The 19,133-nt window shown below is 37.0% G+C and overlaps 1 protein-coding gene across 4 annotated transcripts in view; it reads right to left on the bottom strand.

The window, feature by feature from the left end:
- The window catches only part of SMAD2 (SMAD family member 2), a 108,156-nt gene that overhangs the window by 81,012 nt on the left and 8,011 nt on the right, over positions 1-19,133 (bottom strand). The gene's annotated exons all lie outside the window — the stretch shown is intronic.

The raw sequence follows: 19,133 nt of genomic DNA on the forward strand, positions 1-19,133 counted from the left end.
TAGTATCAATAAAGTATCTTCACCAAAAGAAAGTTTTCCTCACTTTTTAGAATTTCAATCTATTCTCAAAACACGTAACAAAAATATTTTTAAAAATTTACAAGCTCAATATCCCCAAAGTTTTAAACTTTCATAACCAAGTATCATAAAGTAAAATGTAAAGTTATAACAAGGGAAAAGGCATGAAGTGTGAAGTAAACAAGAAGAATAAAGACAGGGACTTCCCCAGTGGCACAGTGGTTAAGAATCCGCCTGCAAATGCAGGGAACACGGGTTCGAGCCCTGGTCTGGGAAGATCCCACATGCTAAACCCGTGCGCCACAACTACTGAAGCTTGCGCACCTAGAGCCCGTGCTCCGCAACAAGAGAAGCCACCGTACTGAGAAGCCCGTACACCGCAACGAAGACCCAAAGCAGCCAAAGAAAAAGCACAGAGTTAAAAAATATAAAAATAAAGAAATAAAGGTAAAGAGAGTGTGAAAAAAAGATTTGGTTCACTTTTACCACCCCTTGAGAAGATTTTTAATTAAGCCTCTTTTAAAAAATATTTTCATTTATATCTAAGTAACAACATGCATAGTGAGTAAAGTCAAATATAGCTCCTCTTCTCACACCAAGAGAACCTTTTAACTTTTATTCTTGCTATTTATACCTCAGTAATGGTATCCCTTGAAATAGCAAGTTTAGATATACCTAGCGATTTTTCTACAGAAAATGAGGATTTACACCACGACCACTTGCTTTCCTCCAAGCTTAAAAATAATTATCTCCCAGGTAGTTTTGTACCTGATGAGATTAGTAGTTAACTACTACTGTATAACTACTACTGTATAATCATGTTTCCTTTTTTGTACAACTCTTTCCTTTCCCCAGAGCTAATTATGTTAGTTTTTCATTTGCCTAGTTTTCTAAGCACCTACTACAAATTCTTCCCACACTTTCCACCAGCCCAATTAAAATTTAATGTCAATGGCTTTAATCTCAAAGTAAGAGATAAGATAATTTACCACTTGAGGACAGAACTGGAGAGTTCAGATTTGAGAAGAATGGAAAACATTTTGAAACCTGGCTCTGAGAAATACGGTAGAAAATCAACTAGGGTGAAGTGAAACAACAAACTTTATCAGGTATTTGCCAGATTATATATCAGAAAGTATTCCATGAAGGAGTTCCACTTCTAATCAGGAGATACAGAGTCACAATAGACCATCACTTTCACCCTAACAATCAAAACAAGGCAGAAAAGCTATAAAATCATGGTTTTTCTGAACCCAACAGAAAGTTTAAGATACAAAGTAACCTAAGTGAAACTAAATTCCAGAAAGTGTTGAGTCTTGATAGAAGAGGGGCCCACAGATGGTCTCTTTCCTGGTAGAGTGGCTAAGGAGGAATAATCCCACCACAGTGAAGGTAAGGAGAAGTCAGCCTAAATTTTAGTACATTTTAACAGTAACATGTAGGCTGACAAGACATATTAGAATTCCAAGGATTCCACAGAGCAAGTCTGCACCACTCAACCGCTCAATCCCACAGGTCTGCACCAAGAGTTGGCCAAAATATGGCAAAGGTTGGAAGACAGGGCAGGAAAGCTAAGAGATACGCTAAGAAGCTTAGGGTCTTCCTCAAATGCCCTGGGGAGGTGGCGGGGGTGGGGGGGGAGTGGGAGGGGCGGTGGTGAGATGTGAGAGAAATCAATCCAAGAGACTCCAGACATTCAGCTGCCAAGGGCTGAGGTGGGACAAGACAGCTGAGACAGAAACTTCCATGCAGATACTCTGGAAATTGAACTACCAAGGCTGGGGTAGGAAAGGACTGCTGAGAGAAAGCACTGGAAGGTATTACTCGTACCGAGAGATCTCACTAGGCACAAAAGCCTGGGGTAAGACTAGAGAGCAAAAAGAACTCACTCCAGAATGACCAGGAAACCAGCAGCTAGGCTGTAAAGCAGAGAAGTCACCACGGTTCAGAAAGCTGATGGCTCAGATACAAAGCATAAAGAGATAACTGAAATTACACTAAGACAACAAATCTTACAGAAAGTAAAGTCTTAATCCTACTCTCAAGACACTTGAACTAATCAAAATAAAGTTACAAATAAGCCCAGAACTAGCTGACTATGCACACATCTTGTTGACTTAGCCCCACAAGAAATGATGAGCCATTTTGGGGAAGTAGATAATATATACTTCAACCTGTACTGATTTTACACAAACATTCAGCATTCAATCAAAAATTACAAGACAGAGAGAGCAGCAAACCAAAGTCAAAAGATGAAAATATTAATATAATCAGATCAGAGAGGGCCTAGATTTGGGGATTATCAGACATACTTTAAAATAACCATGATGAAAACTGATGGAAGAGATAGACAACATGAATAATGAAATGGAGAATTTAATCACAGACATTGAAGCTATAAAAAAAAGATCACAGGGAAACATTAAAAATGAAAAATACAATATCAGAAATTAAAGATTTCTTTAGATGGATTTAAAAACAGACAGAAATAAGCTGTGAATTTGAAGACAGGCCAAATTAAAATGCCCAGATTGAAACATGAAGAGAAAAAAAAAAAAGTGTGGAAAAAATCCCAGAACATCCAAGACCAAATGTCAATTGGGGTTTAAGTGGAGTGTAATTGGGGTCCCAGAAGGAGATGAAAAGAGAGAATGGGGCAGAAAAAGCTTAAGAAGAGATAATGGCCAAAAACATTTCAAAAATGATGGCAGATATCAACCCACAGATGGAAAGGAAACATACAGTAGTCAAGCTGCTGAATATTAAAGATAAAAATAAAGATAATGGCTGAGTGTCACCTAGGATGGCAGTGAAAACCCAGACAAAAGGGGAATCTGCACTCATTCACAAGCTCTTTTCAAAGGCTCTCAACTGAGTTCTCTTGAAAAAGAATGGCATGGGGCAAGAGAAGGGAGAGAGCTCCTCCCCTTTAAGTGGCACCTAACATGAAGCAAAAGCCTTCAACCAGGAGGGGAGATGCAGGAAAGCCTCCCACACCCAGGGCCCAAGGAAAGTTTCCCTGCCTGAAAGGGAAGAGTAAAGCAAAAGCTGTGTACTATTTGAGAGGGTGGGGGGGAGCAGAACCTATCTGCCCACCTCCCACATACAAACAAGCCTTTCACCATGTAACATAACCACAGTCTACCCCTAGAGGAAGACAGGAAACACTGCCACCACCAGTGGCAGACAAACATACCCTGATGCTAAGGAATGAATAGAAAGCAAAGCTATCGATATGACAATGGGCCAGGAGCAAGAAACTGTCTTTGGCCCAAGATCCTGCACTAATACAAAAAGCAAAGGTCTGCTACTACTAGAAGGAAAAATCCTTAACAAAATATTAGCAAATCACACCCAGTAACATATATAGAAAAAGTAATCATCACCAAGTGGGGTTTATCCCAAGGAGCAAAACTGGTTTAACAGTTAAAAAAAAAAAAAAAAAAAAAATCAAGCACCTCATTTACAGTATACAGGAGAAAAATCCTTATGATTCTCTTAACTGATGCAGGGGGGAAAAAAGAGGCATTTGACAATGTTAATTTAATATCTATCCATGATTAAAAACCCTCAGAGAACTAGAAATAGAAAAGGGGAAGAAGTTCTTCATTCTGGAAAACGACATCTATGAAAAACCTAAAGCTAGCAACATATCTAATGATGAAACATTGAGTCCCTTTCCCTTATAACTGAGGATACGACAAGGATGTCCACTGTCACTACTTCTATTCAATAATGCACTGAATGTTCCAGCCAGCACAATAAGGCAAGAAAGAAATAAAAGGCATAAAGATTGGAAAGAAATAAGTATATTCTCTGGTGATATGACTGTCTTCATTGGAAACTGCACAGAACCTACAAAAACACTAGTAAAATTAGGAAGTGAATTTAGCAAGGTTTCATGATAGAAGGTCAACATACAAAATTAAGTGTATCTCTACATACAAGCAAAGAACAAATGGAAAATGAAATTTAAAGAAATGCCAGTTATAACTGCAACAACAACAACAAAAAACCTATAGGTCAATCTAAAGAAAGATACTCAAGACCTCTATACTAAGAACTGCAAAATATTGCTAAGGTAAATGAAAGAAGACTGAAATGAAGAGAGACCATGTTCATAGACTGGAAGACTCAATATTATTTAAATGTCCATTCTTCCCAGTTTGATATATAAATGTAATCCCTGTTGAAATCCCAGCAGGATTTTTTAAAAAGAAACTGATATGCTGATGCTAAAATTCCTATGGAACAAAAGAGATCTAGAATAATAAAACCAATCTTGAAAAAAGAAAAAGGATTTTTGAGGACTTATACCACCTTATTTCAAGACTCACTGAAAAAGCCTTAGTAATCAAGAGTATAGAGTGGGCATAAGAAAAATAAAGATAGTGAAATAGAAGAGCGTCCAGAAATAGACCCATACATATAATACAGTCAACTCATTTTCTACCAAGGCGCCAAGTCAATCTATTTTCAACAGCTTTTCAAAAATATGGAAAATAGTAAACCTCAAGCACTATATTATACCATCCTCAATAGGAAAGCAAAATCTTAACTCTTAGAGGAAAACACAAAATACTTTTATGTCCTTAAGACATAAAAAGCACTAACCACAAAAGAAATATAAATAACACAAACCTCATCAAAACTTAAAATGCCTGCTTACCAAAAGACACCACTAAAGAACGAGTAAGTCACAGACTAGAGAAAAAATATTTGCTATAAATATTTGAGATAAAGGGCTACCATATAGAATATATAAAGAACTGCAAGTCAAAGAAAAAGTGCACTCCATTTTTTAAAAAATAGGCAAAGGACAAATTACAGATATTGCATGAAAGAGGATACAGGAATGGCCAATAAGCACATTAGGAGGTGTTTAATATCAACAATCTTCAGGAAAATGCAAATTAAAACCACAATGCATTTCGCACCATCTAGAATGGTTTAAAAATATTCTGACACTGTCAAATGTTGGTGAACATGTAGAATATATTAGTTTCCTATTCCTGTTGTAACAAATTATCACAAACTCAGTGCTTTAAACCACCACAGGTTTACCAAAATGAGTTTCAATGAATTCAAGAAAGTCAAAGTATACTCAGGACTGTTTCCTTCCAGAGGGTCTGACAGGAGAATTTGCTTCCTTGCCTTTTTCAGCCTTTAGTGGTCTCCCATATTCCTTGGCTTATGCCCCATTCCTCCACCTTCAAAGCACATCACTCCAATCTCTGCATGCATTGTCATACTGCCTTCTCCATCTCAGGTCAAACCTCCCTCTATCTGCCCTCTTATAAGGACACTTGTGATTACATTTAGGGCTCACCCAGATATTACCCAATAATCTCCCCATCTCAAGATCCTTAACCACATCTGGAAAGTCCCTTTTGCCATATAAATAACATTCACTGGTTCTGGGGACTAGGACCTGGATGTCTTTGGGGACCATTATTCAGCCTGACATATGGAGCAACTGGAAATGCTCATACCCTGTTGATGTGATGTAAAATGAATGGTACAGTGCCTTTGGAAAACTGGCAAGTTCCTAAAAAGTTAAACATACATCTACCCTATATCACAACAATTCCACTCCTAGACATATTCAAGAAAAATGAAAACTTAAGTTCACAAAAAAAGACTTATACAAGAATGTTCATAGTAGCCATAACTCATGATGGCCCCAAACTGGAAAGAGCCCAAATCTCAAGAAAACTGAAAAAAATAAAACAAACAACTGTGGTATATTCATACAATGGAATACTGCTCAGGAACAAAAATGAGTGAGCTACTTACACACTTCACAACATGGATGAATCTCAAAAGTATCATGCTGGTTGGTGCTTTGTGACCACCTAGCAGGGTGGGATAGGGAGGGTGGGAGGGAGGGAGACGCAAGAGGGAGGAGATATGGGGATATATGTATACGTATGGCTGACTCACTTTGTTATACAGCAGAAACTAACACACCATTGTAAAGCAATTATACTCCAATAAAGATGTTAAAAAAAATCATGCTGGGAAAAAGACACTCAAAATATATACTGATTCCACTTATGACTTGCAACAACTGGGGAAACTAATATAGTGACAGAAGTCAAATGACTGTCTCAGGAAAGGGGAGGAACACACAGAGAAATGCTTGGTCTGATGTACAAATACCTTTCTGGGGTGATAAGACTGTTTTCTGTCTTATTTTGAGAAGTAATTACATGTGAGCACACAAGTATCAAAACTCACAGAACTGAAAATTTAAAGTTTGGGCATTTATCAATGTAAATTACAATTCAAAAAAATTAAAAAGCATCTAAACAAATACATTAAGAAGTTTCAAACAAGCAAAGTTAAATGGACTTCTTTATTTAAGAACTTATCAGACCTTCAATATGCCAACGCATGCTGTAAGTTTCAGAAGGGAGGACGTGGCAATTGACCAAGGATGTTAAGAAAGCCAACAAGTGTCTGCCCACAACTTGGAGGTGAGCCTCTGCAAGCACATCTAGGTATATGTTGGGGAACAGGGCCGTGGATGTGGGAGGGATTTTTTTTTTTATTATTTGAGAACAAACAGTGAGAGCCCAAATGACATGCAATCACAAACTTATCTGGGGCAGCGGTGGCAAGGTTGCTGCAACAGAGGTGTACATTTACTTTAAAAAAAAAAAAAAAGTTAGTATAATTCTCAAAAAAGGACTTTGAATTCTCAAAAGACCATTCTCAAAAATGGTCTTCCAAACTGAAGATACTTAGGCCTTGGTACAGTTTGCTAGAAAATAATGGTCACAACCTAATTAATAATCATATTCATTCCCCTCAAAAGGGAAAAACAATTAACAGGTCCCAACCTCAATTCAGGAAGACTGTTTCAAGGGTCTCCCACAAGAGGTAATATAGCATGCCAAATTTCACAAATTTATTTGGCCATAGTAACCCTTTTATAGGGACATCTCTGGAATTCCACATAACAATGCTGCCCTGGCACCCCTGATAGCCCAACTGTGGTTTAGATGCTAAAAATCTGAAAGGAGCCAAAAAGCAGGATTATGCGACTTTCTTTAGCAATACAGCAGAAATGGTGGGAAAGTGAGGTTTGCCCAGTTAGGGAACTGTAAGATAAGTAAAGAACAGCAACGAGAGCTTGACAGCAGGTAGCACCATTAAGCTGTCTAGAGTGGGAGATGCTATAATAACACACATAAATAAGTATATATAAAAATGCCATACATTATAGTACACTATAGTAAATACTATAATTTAAAAATTCTATAGTATATGAAACTACAACTTGAAAAAATAAAGCAAACACAAAAAACTACATCAAACACATGTAATAATCCACCAAAGTAGACATTTGCAACTACCAGGCAGCAAAAGGTGTATTTGGCTACCTTTGACCTCTGCTGAATTCCTACTCTGTGTCACAAAGCACGCTCTAGTGGAGCCAGCTATATAAACCTCAATACCATGTGACAGTCTTATCCAAGCACAGAGAACATGCTTATTAATTCAACCTTTGGAAGGGAGAGGTATCACAAAAGCAACACACAGCAGAAGTGCGAATAGAGAAAGAGAGAGAGAGAATAGCAGGCAGAAAGTTCAGCAGGTTTTCAAGAGACAGGAAACGTTTTAGGAGTTACCCAAAAAAATGTAGGTATTACTAGAACTCAGAGTACAAGGAAGCAACGTGGTAGGAGAGAGGGGAGAGTGAGGCAGCCCAGTTTAGAAAACTGAAGACAAGTTAGTGCTAATGTTAGTATTACTTCAGTGATTTCAGAAACAATTCACATGTTATTGGCCAAGTGGATGTGGACAGTTTAGGGAAAAGGAGGATTCGAGAATAACGGCCACTAACCAATGTAACTGAGCAGTGTGGAATGATGCACTAATCCCTATTCAGAACACAGAAACAGAAGCAAATCTGAAGGCTAAGGTTACAGGGTCAGTATTAATACATGGCTTTACGTAAGTAACTGTGTTCATCACATAACCAGGGTGCAGCAGAAAATACAGCAGAGGCTCAGAAGAGAGGGTAGTCAGGGCAAGAGAGCACGCCCAAGCAAGGCAGAGCTAGTCCTGCGGAGAAGGCTTGGATTCTGAGGGCTCCGCAGGCACTGTTTCAGCCCCACACCGATTTTATCCTTAGAACAAAACTCTTGCTCCGTTACACGAGGGATCCCTGTTCCTTGCCAAAAACTGACAGAACAAGCAAATATAACAAGACTCTACCTAAAAGTGCCTATAACTTTAGTTTAATTAATCCATCCATGAGAATTCAGCCTAGGAAAATGAATAAAAATTAAACTTTTATATATGCAGCAAAAATGAAAGGGATTCCCAGTGTTAGGAAGAATCTGAGTAAACAGGTTCTCTGTTAGATTTCTGTTAGAAATGTTTCTTGTGAGTTAAGATGTATTCTTGGGGATCTGAAAACTTTCCGTAAAATCTTTAAAATTTTTTTTCTTCATGGAAATGAAAACATGAAATGTTTACGCCTATTCTGGGTCATCTGAATAACCTCATGACCTAGTATTGCCACATGATTTCAATGTCCCATGTCTTAGAAGAGCAGTTATGACCACTTTGGAACTACGTGTTCATTTAAAGTTACCAGCCTTAACTTGTCACGTTTTAGTAATCATGGCTGGCTGACTCCTGGCTAATTATCTCTGGAGAATTTTTCAATTATGCAATAAAATAATATTTTTCAGTAATGCTGATAATACACTTTAATTAGCTGAGCATTTTAAATAGCTAAGGTATCATATTTAGCCAATAGTTTTGAAATGTAAACAGACTGAGTTTAGGTTTTTTACAGGGTATCGACTTCTCCATGTTCCAAGTTGAAGACAAAATGGAGTAAGAAAATAAAATTAGATTTATGATCAAGTTATCGAGATGTGAGTCATTTACATAATATACAGATTTCCTTCAATAGTGTGGCAGCAAGCTCTCTACTAAAGTTAGAAATGTTTTCCCAACATCTGCAAGAATTGAAAAATAAGTTCAGATTCTAACTCTGTTCCTAATTCCAGCTATAACTGATACTTATACAATGCAAGTTTCAACAGAATAGGAAGACTATCTTTACAGCTAAGTAAGAAAGCTTATCAAGTGATACCTTAGTAAAATTGGGATTCCAAGATTACTCACTGGAAAGTTTCAGTTAAGTAAGAGGTCTGATTATCCTGAACTAGCAAATAAAACCTTCAAATTATTAGTAACTGTAAAATAGTTTTGCAAATAGCATTCTCTACATGTCTTATTAAACTACGGTTCATTTTCTTTGCAGAGTCTTCAACTTGCTGTTCTTTGCGTACTGTTTTTATTCTGATATAAACCCTATCAATGAATATGTATTACAAAAAAATCTCCAAATCCTTAGAATGTTTTTTCATTTTCTTACATTGTCTTTTAGTATATACAAATTTATATTTTAATCTAAAACCTTTTATGACACAACTTTGCTTCTTTTTAAAGAAATCCCTTTCTGCACCCAAATACAGCAGGAAATATTTACTGAGTGCTTATTCAATGACACGTTAGTTTAATAGTCTGGTAAGCATTAACTCATTAAATTCTCATAAGAATCCAGTGGGGTGGGTACTATTATTTACCAATGAGGAATCTGAGACACAAAGAGATACCCTGATTTTATAAAGATATTGCTCCCTCTAGATATTCTTGTAGATACTTTAGATTTGCCTTTCACATTTAGGTGCCTAACTTATCAGGAATTTCTTTTTAAGGGTTGAGATGGTGATCTAAATATCTCCTGTAAGGACAGCTTATTTTATCAGCACCATTTATTAAATAGTTTATCTTTCCTTTACTAATTCAAAATGGCACTTCTGTCACGTACCAAATCCCTATAAATAAATGTCTGATTGTGGACTTTATATTCTGTTCATTGGTATGCTTGTTCGTATCTACGCTACTACTACTACTACTACTACTACTTTCAAGCAAGTTTTGATACCTACAAGGTGAGCGCTCCCTCATTTTTCAAATTTATGTTAGTTATTTTAATTTGAGCTTGTCAAATTCCACCAAAACCCTATAGCACTTTGGAAGTGCGATGAATTTAGATTCATTTATGATATTGAGTATTCCTATTTATGAAAATGAGATATTTCCATTTATTTTGGACTTAATACCCATCAATAAGTTGTCTAATTTTCTGTACATCTCATTAAATTTGCTTATTCCTCCATCTTGGGTTTTACGGTGGCTGGAACATTAAAAAAAAATATTTCAGTCATACAAAAAAATCAATATATTGAAACACCCTTGGATCTCCCATCCAGCTCTGTCAGCTCTCAGCATTTTGCAGTATTTGATCAGATGTAAGAAATAAGACATGATAGATGGATATAGCTGAAGTCCCCTATGAACACCTTTATGATCCCACTCTCCTCCCTCTTGTTTCTCAGGGAGAGTCACTATCTTGATTTTCCCCCATGGTCATTAAAGGGTTTTGATACATATGGTATCCATACAATAAAGTTTTGCACATTTTATAAATTTGTGTCAAACTTTTAAACACTGCTCATGTAACTTCCCTTTTTTCACTCGTTATTATAACTATCCATGCTGTAGTTATAATGCAGCATATATTATACATATATAATCCTCAACTCTAATGCATTCATTTAGCTGTCATACACCACTCCATTATACGACTCTATCACAGTTCACTGTCTAGTCTCCTTTTGGTTTCCAATTTTCCACTCTTACAAGCTGCCATGAGTAGTCTGGCATATATCTTCTCATTCGTATATGAGAGCTCTTTAAGGACAGAAACATCTGAACTTCTTGATCAAAGAAGAAGCTCCACAGCGAGAAATACAATTTCACACTGCAACCTCACACACACACACACACACACACACACACACACACACTCTCTCTCTCTCTCTTAAGAGACATTCTACCATGTTATCCTCTGCCATTTCTCTAAATTGAGGGTTGTGAACCCTTAATGAATATGAAATCAACTTAGTTGATCCTGAGAAGTATCTTTTTTAAAAGAACAGAAAAGAAAAAAAAAAGAAAAACAGAATACAGTAGAAAACAGAGCGCACTCAATTATTTCAAAAATTTTAATTCAGTCTGTGTCTCATGTAAAACATATTTCCCACCATAGGTCTGTAAAAAAACATGAAAACCACTGCCTTAGGACAGATACCAAGGAGTTGAAATGCTGCATAGTAGGACATGCACACATACAACTTTACCAAATACTATCAACATGGTTACACTAATTGTCATCCCCACCAAGGAAACATGAGTTCCTATTTTACCCAGTATCACTAACACATTATTTGGTCCCTCAAACTTTTGTCAAAAGGATGGGGTGCAACACAGAGGGCTGTCGATGTTCAGCACTTCCCCAACTACTAAGAAGTTTGAGAATATTTTCATGTTTACTGACTTTTCAGGATCCTATTCCTTTGAATCATTTGTTCACATTCACCCTCTTTTTCTTAATTCACAGGAATTATTTATATATTCTGGATAATAATCTTTTGTTAATTACACATGCCACATGTATCTTCACCTAGCAAGTGACTTCTGATGGCCTTTTTTATACTTAAGTAGCTCACTTTAATGTGCTCAAATTTATCAGTATTTTAATCATATGTATATATTTGTACCTTCTTAAAGATCCTTCCATATGCTGTCACCTTTTAAAAGTCAAAGTGTAAAGTTTTGCTTTTCACACTTGTAATTTTTGTGTGTGTATGATGTGAGGTAGGTATTTTCCCCTCAACAGAAATAATCAAGTACACCAGCACCATATACTGAATCTTTTCCCTAGTGATTACAAATGCTATTTGTGTTTCTAGGCTTTTTTCTTTCCTTCCATTAGTCTATATCTGAGACAAATACCATCATGTCTTAACCATTAAAGCTATACAATATGTCTTGAAATCTGATAAAGTGAATTCTCTTTCACCTGCGATTTTAATTGGAATGACACAATTTATAAATAAGTGGAGGAAAACTGACACGATACTGGCTTCTATTCATAAACACAAGTATATCTTCTTATAATTGAATATTATATGGGTCTTATAATTTTTTCCATTAAGGTCCCACGTGTTTTTATTTTTTCCTAGGTATTTTGTAGCTTGTGTTGCCATTTTAAAGGGTGGCTTTTTAAAATTTAGATTTTGTTTGTTGCTGGCATATAGTAATGCACTGGTTTTTATATACGTTGACCCTTGAACAATGAGGAGGTTAGAGGTGCTGACCCCCCATGCAGTCAAAACTTCGCATGTAACTTTACAGTTAGCCCTCTGTATCACAGTTCTGCATGTGAGGATTCAACCAACCACGCATAGTGTAGTACACAGTTATTGAAAAAAAAATCCACATAGAAGTGGACTGGCACAGACAGTTCAAACCCATGCAGTTCAAGAGTCAACTGTATTCTTTTTAAAGTCAACTTTATTGAGGCACAGCTTACATACAATAAAATGCACAGATGTTAAACATATAATTCAGTGAGTCCTGGTAAATATATACCTCCATATAACCACCATCCCAGTCAAGATACAGAATATTTTCATCATCTCAAAAAGATTCCTTGGGTCCCTTCTGAGTCAATCTACCCTTCACACCCATGATTTCTAGCAAAGTAATTTTACCTGTTCTGGAAATTCATATCGTTGGAATCATGCCATAGGTACACTTCTATTTTTTAAACCAACACCATTTACTCAAATTAGGCAAGTTCCCTAATTCCTAATTTTCTAAGAATTTTTGTCAAGAATAAGTACTAAATTTTATCATATGCTTTCCTTCACCCACTGAGATTATCATACGGTTTTTCTCTTTTGATGCGTTAATGTAATGAATTTCATTTACAGGTTTTCTAATGTTTAATCATTTTTACATTCCTGAGACAAACCCTAAATAGTCACAGTGGTTTTTTTTGTTTTGAGCAAATACTAACATTTTTACCTAAAATGTTATTGCCATGTTCATTAGTGAGATGTAGCCTACATGCTTCCCTTCTGGTACTACACTTGTCTCGATGGCTGGGAGGGTATCAAGATTACAGTTGCCTAGCAAAATGATTTTTTCTATGACATTTTGTATAACACTGGAATTACTGGTTCTTCCTAAGTTTTATAGAACTTGCCCATCTGGAATTTTCACTTGGGGTTTGGGTTTTCTGTTTGGGGATTTTTATTTAATTTCATTTTGGTGTAATATCTAACTATGAATTTAAATTTTAACATTATAATCTAATCAAGTTTAATCAAGTTTCTTATTCTTAAGCCAATTTTGGTCATTTATTTTGCCAGAAATTTCCATTCTACCTGTTTTCCAATCTGAAAGCAAAAAGCTGCTCAGTGTTCTTAGTTTTGAAATCTCAATTTGGCCGCAGTCCTATCCCTTTTTCATTTCTAACACATTTGTGCCTTCTCTTCCTCCTCTATCAAACTTAGTCTTTTCAACTTAGCACCTTATGTTTAGTTGTTCCAGTTATATCTATTTTTCCCCTATTAATATTTCTCAACTTTATTTCCTTCCTTTTTCTAACTCATTACATTGTATAGTTAACTTATTTTTCTTTACTAAGTAAACATTCTTAATTCTTTAATACACATTTAAGGTTGTAAGTTTCCTAGATAGGCAAATGAACTTTTGTTGTATCCCAGTTTTCTTTGTTTTTTTGTTTTTTGTTTTGCGGTACGCGGGCTTCTCACTGTTGTGGCCCCTCCCGTTGTGGAGCACAGGCTCCGGACGCACAGGCTCCGCGGCCATGGCTCATGGGCCTAGCCGCTCAGCAGCATGTGGGATCCTCCTGGACCAGGGCACGAACCCGTGTCCCCTGCATCGGCAGGCGTATTCTCAACCACTGCGCCACCAGGGAAGCCCTGTATCCCAGTTTTGATAGTATTTTCATCATCCTAAACATTTTCTGATTTTTATGAGTTGCTCTTAAATTTAGAAGTATGTTTTTTTCAGCATACAACTGTGGATTTGGGAGCTGTTGTTGCTATCCTCCTGCTATCCTTAACTGCACTAGGGTCCAAGGACATGATTTTTAAGGTACAAATTCTTAAGAATTTGTCAACATTTACTCTGAGGTCTAGTACATAACCAAGTTTTGTTAAAATTCCATGTGTACCAGAAAAGAATATAATTGTAATTGTTGCATGCTTGCTAACTGCACATTTCCAGTGCTGTAAAACCTTATTTTTTACCTATCTCTTCTTAAATTACTGTGAGGTATGTTAAAATCTCCTACAATGATTATTACACATTTGTTGACTCACCCTTGTAATTCTGCTAATGTTACCGTATAGACTGCTATAGACTGTCCCTACCACACCTGCCCTGCCCTGCACCCAAATTCACATGTTGAAACCTAATTCCAATGTGATCGTATCTGGGGGTGGGGCCTTTGGGAAGTGATTAGGTCATGAGAGTGGAGCCCTCATGAATGGGATTAATGCCCTTATAAAAGAGACCCCAGGGAATTCCCTTGCCCCCTTCTGCCATATGAGGTTACAGCAAAAAGACAGCTGTCTATGAAGTAGGAAGTGAGCCCTCACCAGACACCAAATCTGCTGGCACCTTGAACTTGGAATTCCCAGCCTCCAGAATTGTGAGAAATAGATTTCTGTTGTTTATAAGGCACCCGGTCTATGGAATTCTGTTACAGCAGCCCAAATGGAGTTTATGCCTAGTACATCTTTTTGCATCTTTTCCCTTTACTTTAAAACTGTGTCATCATAGTTTCAAGTGTATCTACTAATAAAAAGCATTTACTTAATTTTTAGTTTTTCATTCTCCATTAACCAGCAAGCTTAATCTGAAATTATATATTGGTTTATGGAGCTATTTAAGCTTATTTTCTATCATCTTATTTTGTTTTCTAATTCCTAAGCAATTTCTTTGCTTCTTTTTTCTCCTTTCCTGCCTTCTAGTTGAATGATCACATATTCTTTATTTCCACCGCCTCATCCCCACTGATTTGGAGTTATACATTCTATTCCAATTCTTTCAGAGGGTTATCCTTAAAAATTTTTAATGGAAAACTTTAATCAGTGGGTTGCAAGTGAAGACAGCAAACAAAAAACAAACTCAAAAAAAAAAAACACAACAAACTCAACACACAATAAAGTAATTTAAAAAGAAAAAAGAAAAGACCATTTCATGAGGATAGGGAGAAGAGTAAGAAGAAAACAAGCAAAATGTTGATAACTGGAAAATGGATGGGTGAGTAGTAACTGTGAACAGGTCAGAGATTACTTACTAACTCTAGGCTACCTGTGCAGAAACATCCTGATTTACACAGCAGGACTCTCAAGAGGCTAAGCAGCAGACACCACCAGTCACAGCAGGAACTGAGGGCCAGAAGGAGGAAGGAGATAAAATAGGCAGGATTGGGTGAGGGATATTTGAGAAGCAATCAGATACTTAGATCCACTTCCCCACTCTATGCCACTGGGTAACTGCTCCTCTCCTCTCCAGAAGACTAAATGTTTATTCTTGGCAGACAGTAAAACAGTCTACCTGTACTAGGAGATGGCCTGGGTCCCGTTAGGAGAAGAGAGGGAGTAAATGAACATAAGCACGCTAAAAGCAGACACTCCCAACCCCCTCCTCCACTGAGTTCTGGCTCCCAAGATACTAGCAGCCAGACCTTTACCCATTTAGTCAGATCAAGACTCCTCTCTGGGTTACCTGACCAACCCAGGAGGACAAACATACAGATACTAATATTGAGAGTTTACCAACAAACGGTCCACTCAGATCACTCTACAGTGAAACTGAAAGAAGACCCACATGCTTAGTTTCCAATCGGCTTTTTAGACCTCACCTTCTTAATCAAGAATTACTTGGTTTATCTGAGAAAAAATGCAAGCAAAAACAGAAAAATGCAACTTTCAAGAAGTTTGAGACTATACAGAGAAAGAAAACATCGTCAAAATCATCACTATACCCAGAGAAACAAGAGAGGATATAGCAACCCTGAAGCAAGAGCAGCATGTTCTACAAAGGAAACATACTTTACAAAGGGAACGTTCGAAGCGTAAAAGAAGAGCTCTTGGATGACTTGATAGCAGAAACGGACGGGGGGGGGGGGGGGTACAATAGAAGTGTGGGAAGATACAGTATAGGAAATCTCCCAGAAAGCAGAACAAGAAGATGGAAAATAGTGGAGAAAAATGAAGAAAATTAGAGGACCAGTTCAGGAGGTCAAATGTCCAAACAGAACTTCCAGAAAGACATCAGAGATGATTGGGGGGGGGGGGATTATCAGTCAAAGAAATCAAGAAATATCCCCTGAACTGAAAGATGGGAGCTTCCAGATTGAAAAGGCCCATCAAGACCCCAGGACAATGGATGAAACACATCCACATCAAGGTTGGTGGCTATGAAACTTCTGAATGCTAAGAAGAGCCAAAAGTCTCCAGGGATAAATTTTTTGAAAGGTCATACAGAAAAGAATCAGAATGGATTTGATTTTCGCAACAGTAACACTAAGTGAAGTCAACAGAGCAATGCCCTCATGATTCTGAAAAACAATTATTTTTAACCTAGAATTCTATTACCCACCCAGGATCGAATAAAGGTATTTTCAGAAATGTAACATCTCCAAATATTTTCCACACACACTCTCTCTCAAAGGAAGTCCTGAAGGATATGTTTCATCAAAAGAAAGGAGAGCAAAAGAATAGGAAATCTAACAAAGGACAAAGGCTAAGGAACCCCATAAAATGACAGTGAACCCCATAAAATGACAGTGAAGGGGGATCCAAGGACAACTGCTGTGTACTAGGTGTAGGCAACCAGTGCAGATTGGAGCAGGTTCAAAAACATGTAGCAAAAGTAATATCAGGGGACTTGCCTGGTGGCACAGTGATTAAGAATCTGCCTGCCAATGCAGGGGACACAGGTTCAGTCCCTGGTCTGGGAAGATCCCACATGCCGCGGAGCAACTAAGCCCGTGCTCCACAACTACTGAGCCTGCACTCTAGAGCCCACAAGCCACAACTAATGGGTCCACATGCTGCAACTACTGAAGCCCGTGCGCCTAGAGCCCGTGTTCCGTAACGAGAAGTCCGCGCACCGCGACGAAGAGTAGGCCCCGCTCGCCGCAACTAGAGAAAGCCCACTCACAGCAATGAAGACTCAACGCAGCCAAAGATAAATAAGTTAATTTTTTTTAAAAAAAGAGTAATATCAGGCTTCTCTCTAAAGTGGACAAACATCGTAAAAGTCAATGGAAGCATGACTTTCACTGATGAGACCCACTATGATCATGGTAAATGTTGAGAGTAAATGTGACAGTAAAGACCCACCTGGTATGTTTTAACCAACGTCGAGATTTCTGATGCTACAGATTATAATGCAAAGGAAAAAAAACCCGGCCTGATAAGAGGAATTCTCATGCATTCAGACTTGTTTATATATATATATGGAATTTCTTTAAGCCAGAGCCATTCAACAGAAATAGAATGCAAACCACACATGTGATTGTAAATTTTCTATTAGCTACATTAAAAAAGTAAAAATAGTTAAAAGTAATAATTTTATTAATATACCCTACTATATCTCTAAAATATTATTTCAATGTGTAATCAGTATTAAAAATGGAGATATATTACACTCTATTTTTAATTAATTATTAAAAATCTAGTGTGTATTTTACAAATGCAGCCCATCTCAATTTGGACTAGCTACAGTTCAAGTGTTCAAGAGCCACATGTGGCTAGTGGCTAACTATTGAACAGTGCAGCTCTAGAAGGATATGGAACTGGGTAGCAGGAGTTAAGAGATCTGGAATATTTACTATTTTGTCCCTTTTGAATTCTGCACCATGTGCTCTTACTACCTATTCAAAAAATGAATAAAGTGCATTCCCTAAAATAAATAATACAAATGTAGATATCCTCTGACCTACTTCTAGAAATCTATCCTATGTATGTGTATAATGATGTATAAACAAAGTTATTTATTACAGCACTATTTTTAATACCACAAGGCTGGAAATAAATGTCCATCAACAGAGGACTGATGAAATGTATTATAGACACCCATACAGAAGAATACTGTGCAACCAAAAGAAAAAGTTAAAAAGTACTCATTATGTACTGACATGGAATAATCTACAAGATGCATTATTAAGCAAAATATAGAACCAGTTTTTGTACTAAAAGGTAATATATGCACAAAGTTGCTCACATATGCATAAAATCTCTGGAGCAATACAAGAAAACCTAGTAATGCTACTTGCCTTTGGAAAGGCAACTGGGTGGCAGGGACAGGCTGGCAAAGAGACTTTTCACTGTATATCCTTTTGTATCTTTTGAATTTGGAGTTTTGAATCTGAATACAATAATGTATTACCTATTTAAAAGACCCACTATGCTACATCTAGCTAGTGTTTGCTTTTTATTTACCCTGCTTGGCCTTCATGTGATATTTAAGTCCCTCTACAAAAACACTACAAACTAGTGTTTTTCTAGTTTTTCCATAGAGAAGCTTGAGGCTTGTTTTTCTCAGAGGCCACAGAAGTTTCAATGATATCGGAACAGAGATATAGATATATATATATATTTTAGTATACAGTTCCCAGAATTTTATCTCCTTTCCCCAAATGGCATTACAACCCCAGCCCCAGCTACTGAATTATTTATCTAATAAATGCCCCAAGGCCAGCTTTTCCTTGACACTAACTGATTTTCTAAATTTCTGGTACCTGGGGACTTTTCTCTCCCTCTCACCCCTCCCTCTCTAGATCAGCTATATATATATATATATATATATATAAAACCAAAAATGTTTTACATTTTATCCAACATTTGTAGCAGGAGGAATGGGCCTAATCTATGTCTCTTTGTGTGATTTTTTAGAAATCTAGATAAAGAGAGTATAGTCAATGATGCAAACACTGAAGAAAGTAGTATGATAATGGAGAAAAGACTGCTAAACTTGGCAGTTCAGAATTCAGTGATGACTTCTAAAAGGGCAGCAGGAAGGCGAATATGAAAAAGAGTGGCAAAAAACACTCACAAGGTTCAAGTTTAGAACAAAGGAAGTCATTAAGTATAGAAAGTAAATGTGGATTTCAAATATCTTCAAATTGC

This window comes from Delphinapterus leucas, chromosome 14 (genome assembly GCF_059928025.1).
Source record: "Delphinapterus leucas isolate spDelLeu-1000000601 "Yukka" chromosome 14, BTC_Dleu_Yukka2, whole genome shotgun sequence".
NCBI lineage: Eukaryota > Metazoa > Chordata > Mammalia > Artiodactyla > Monodontidae > Delphinapterus > Delphinapterus leucas.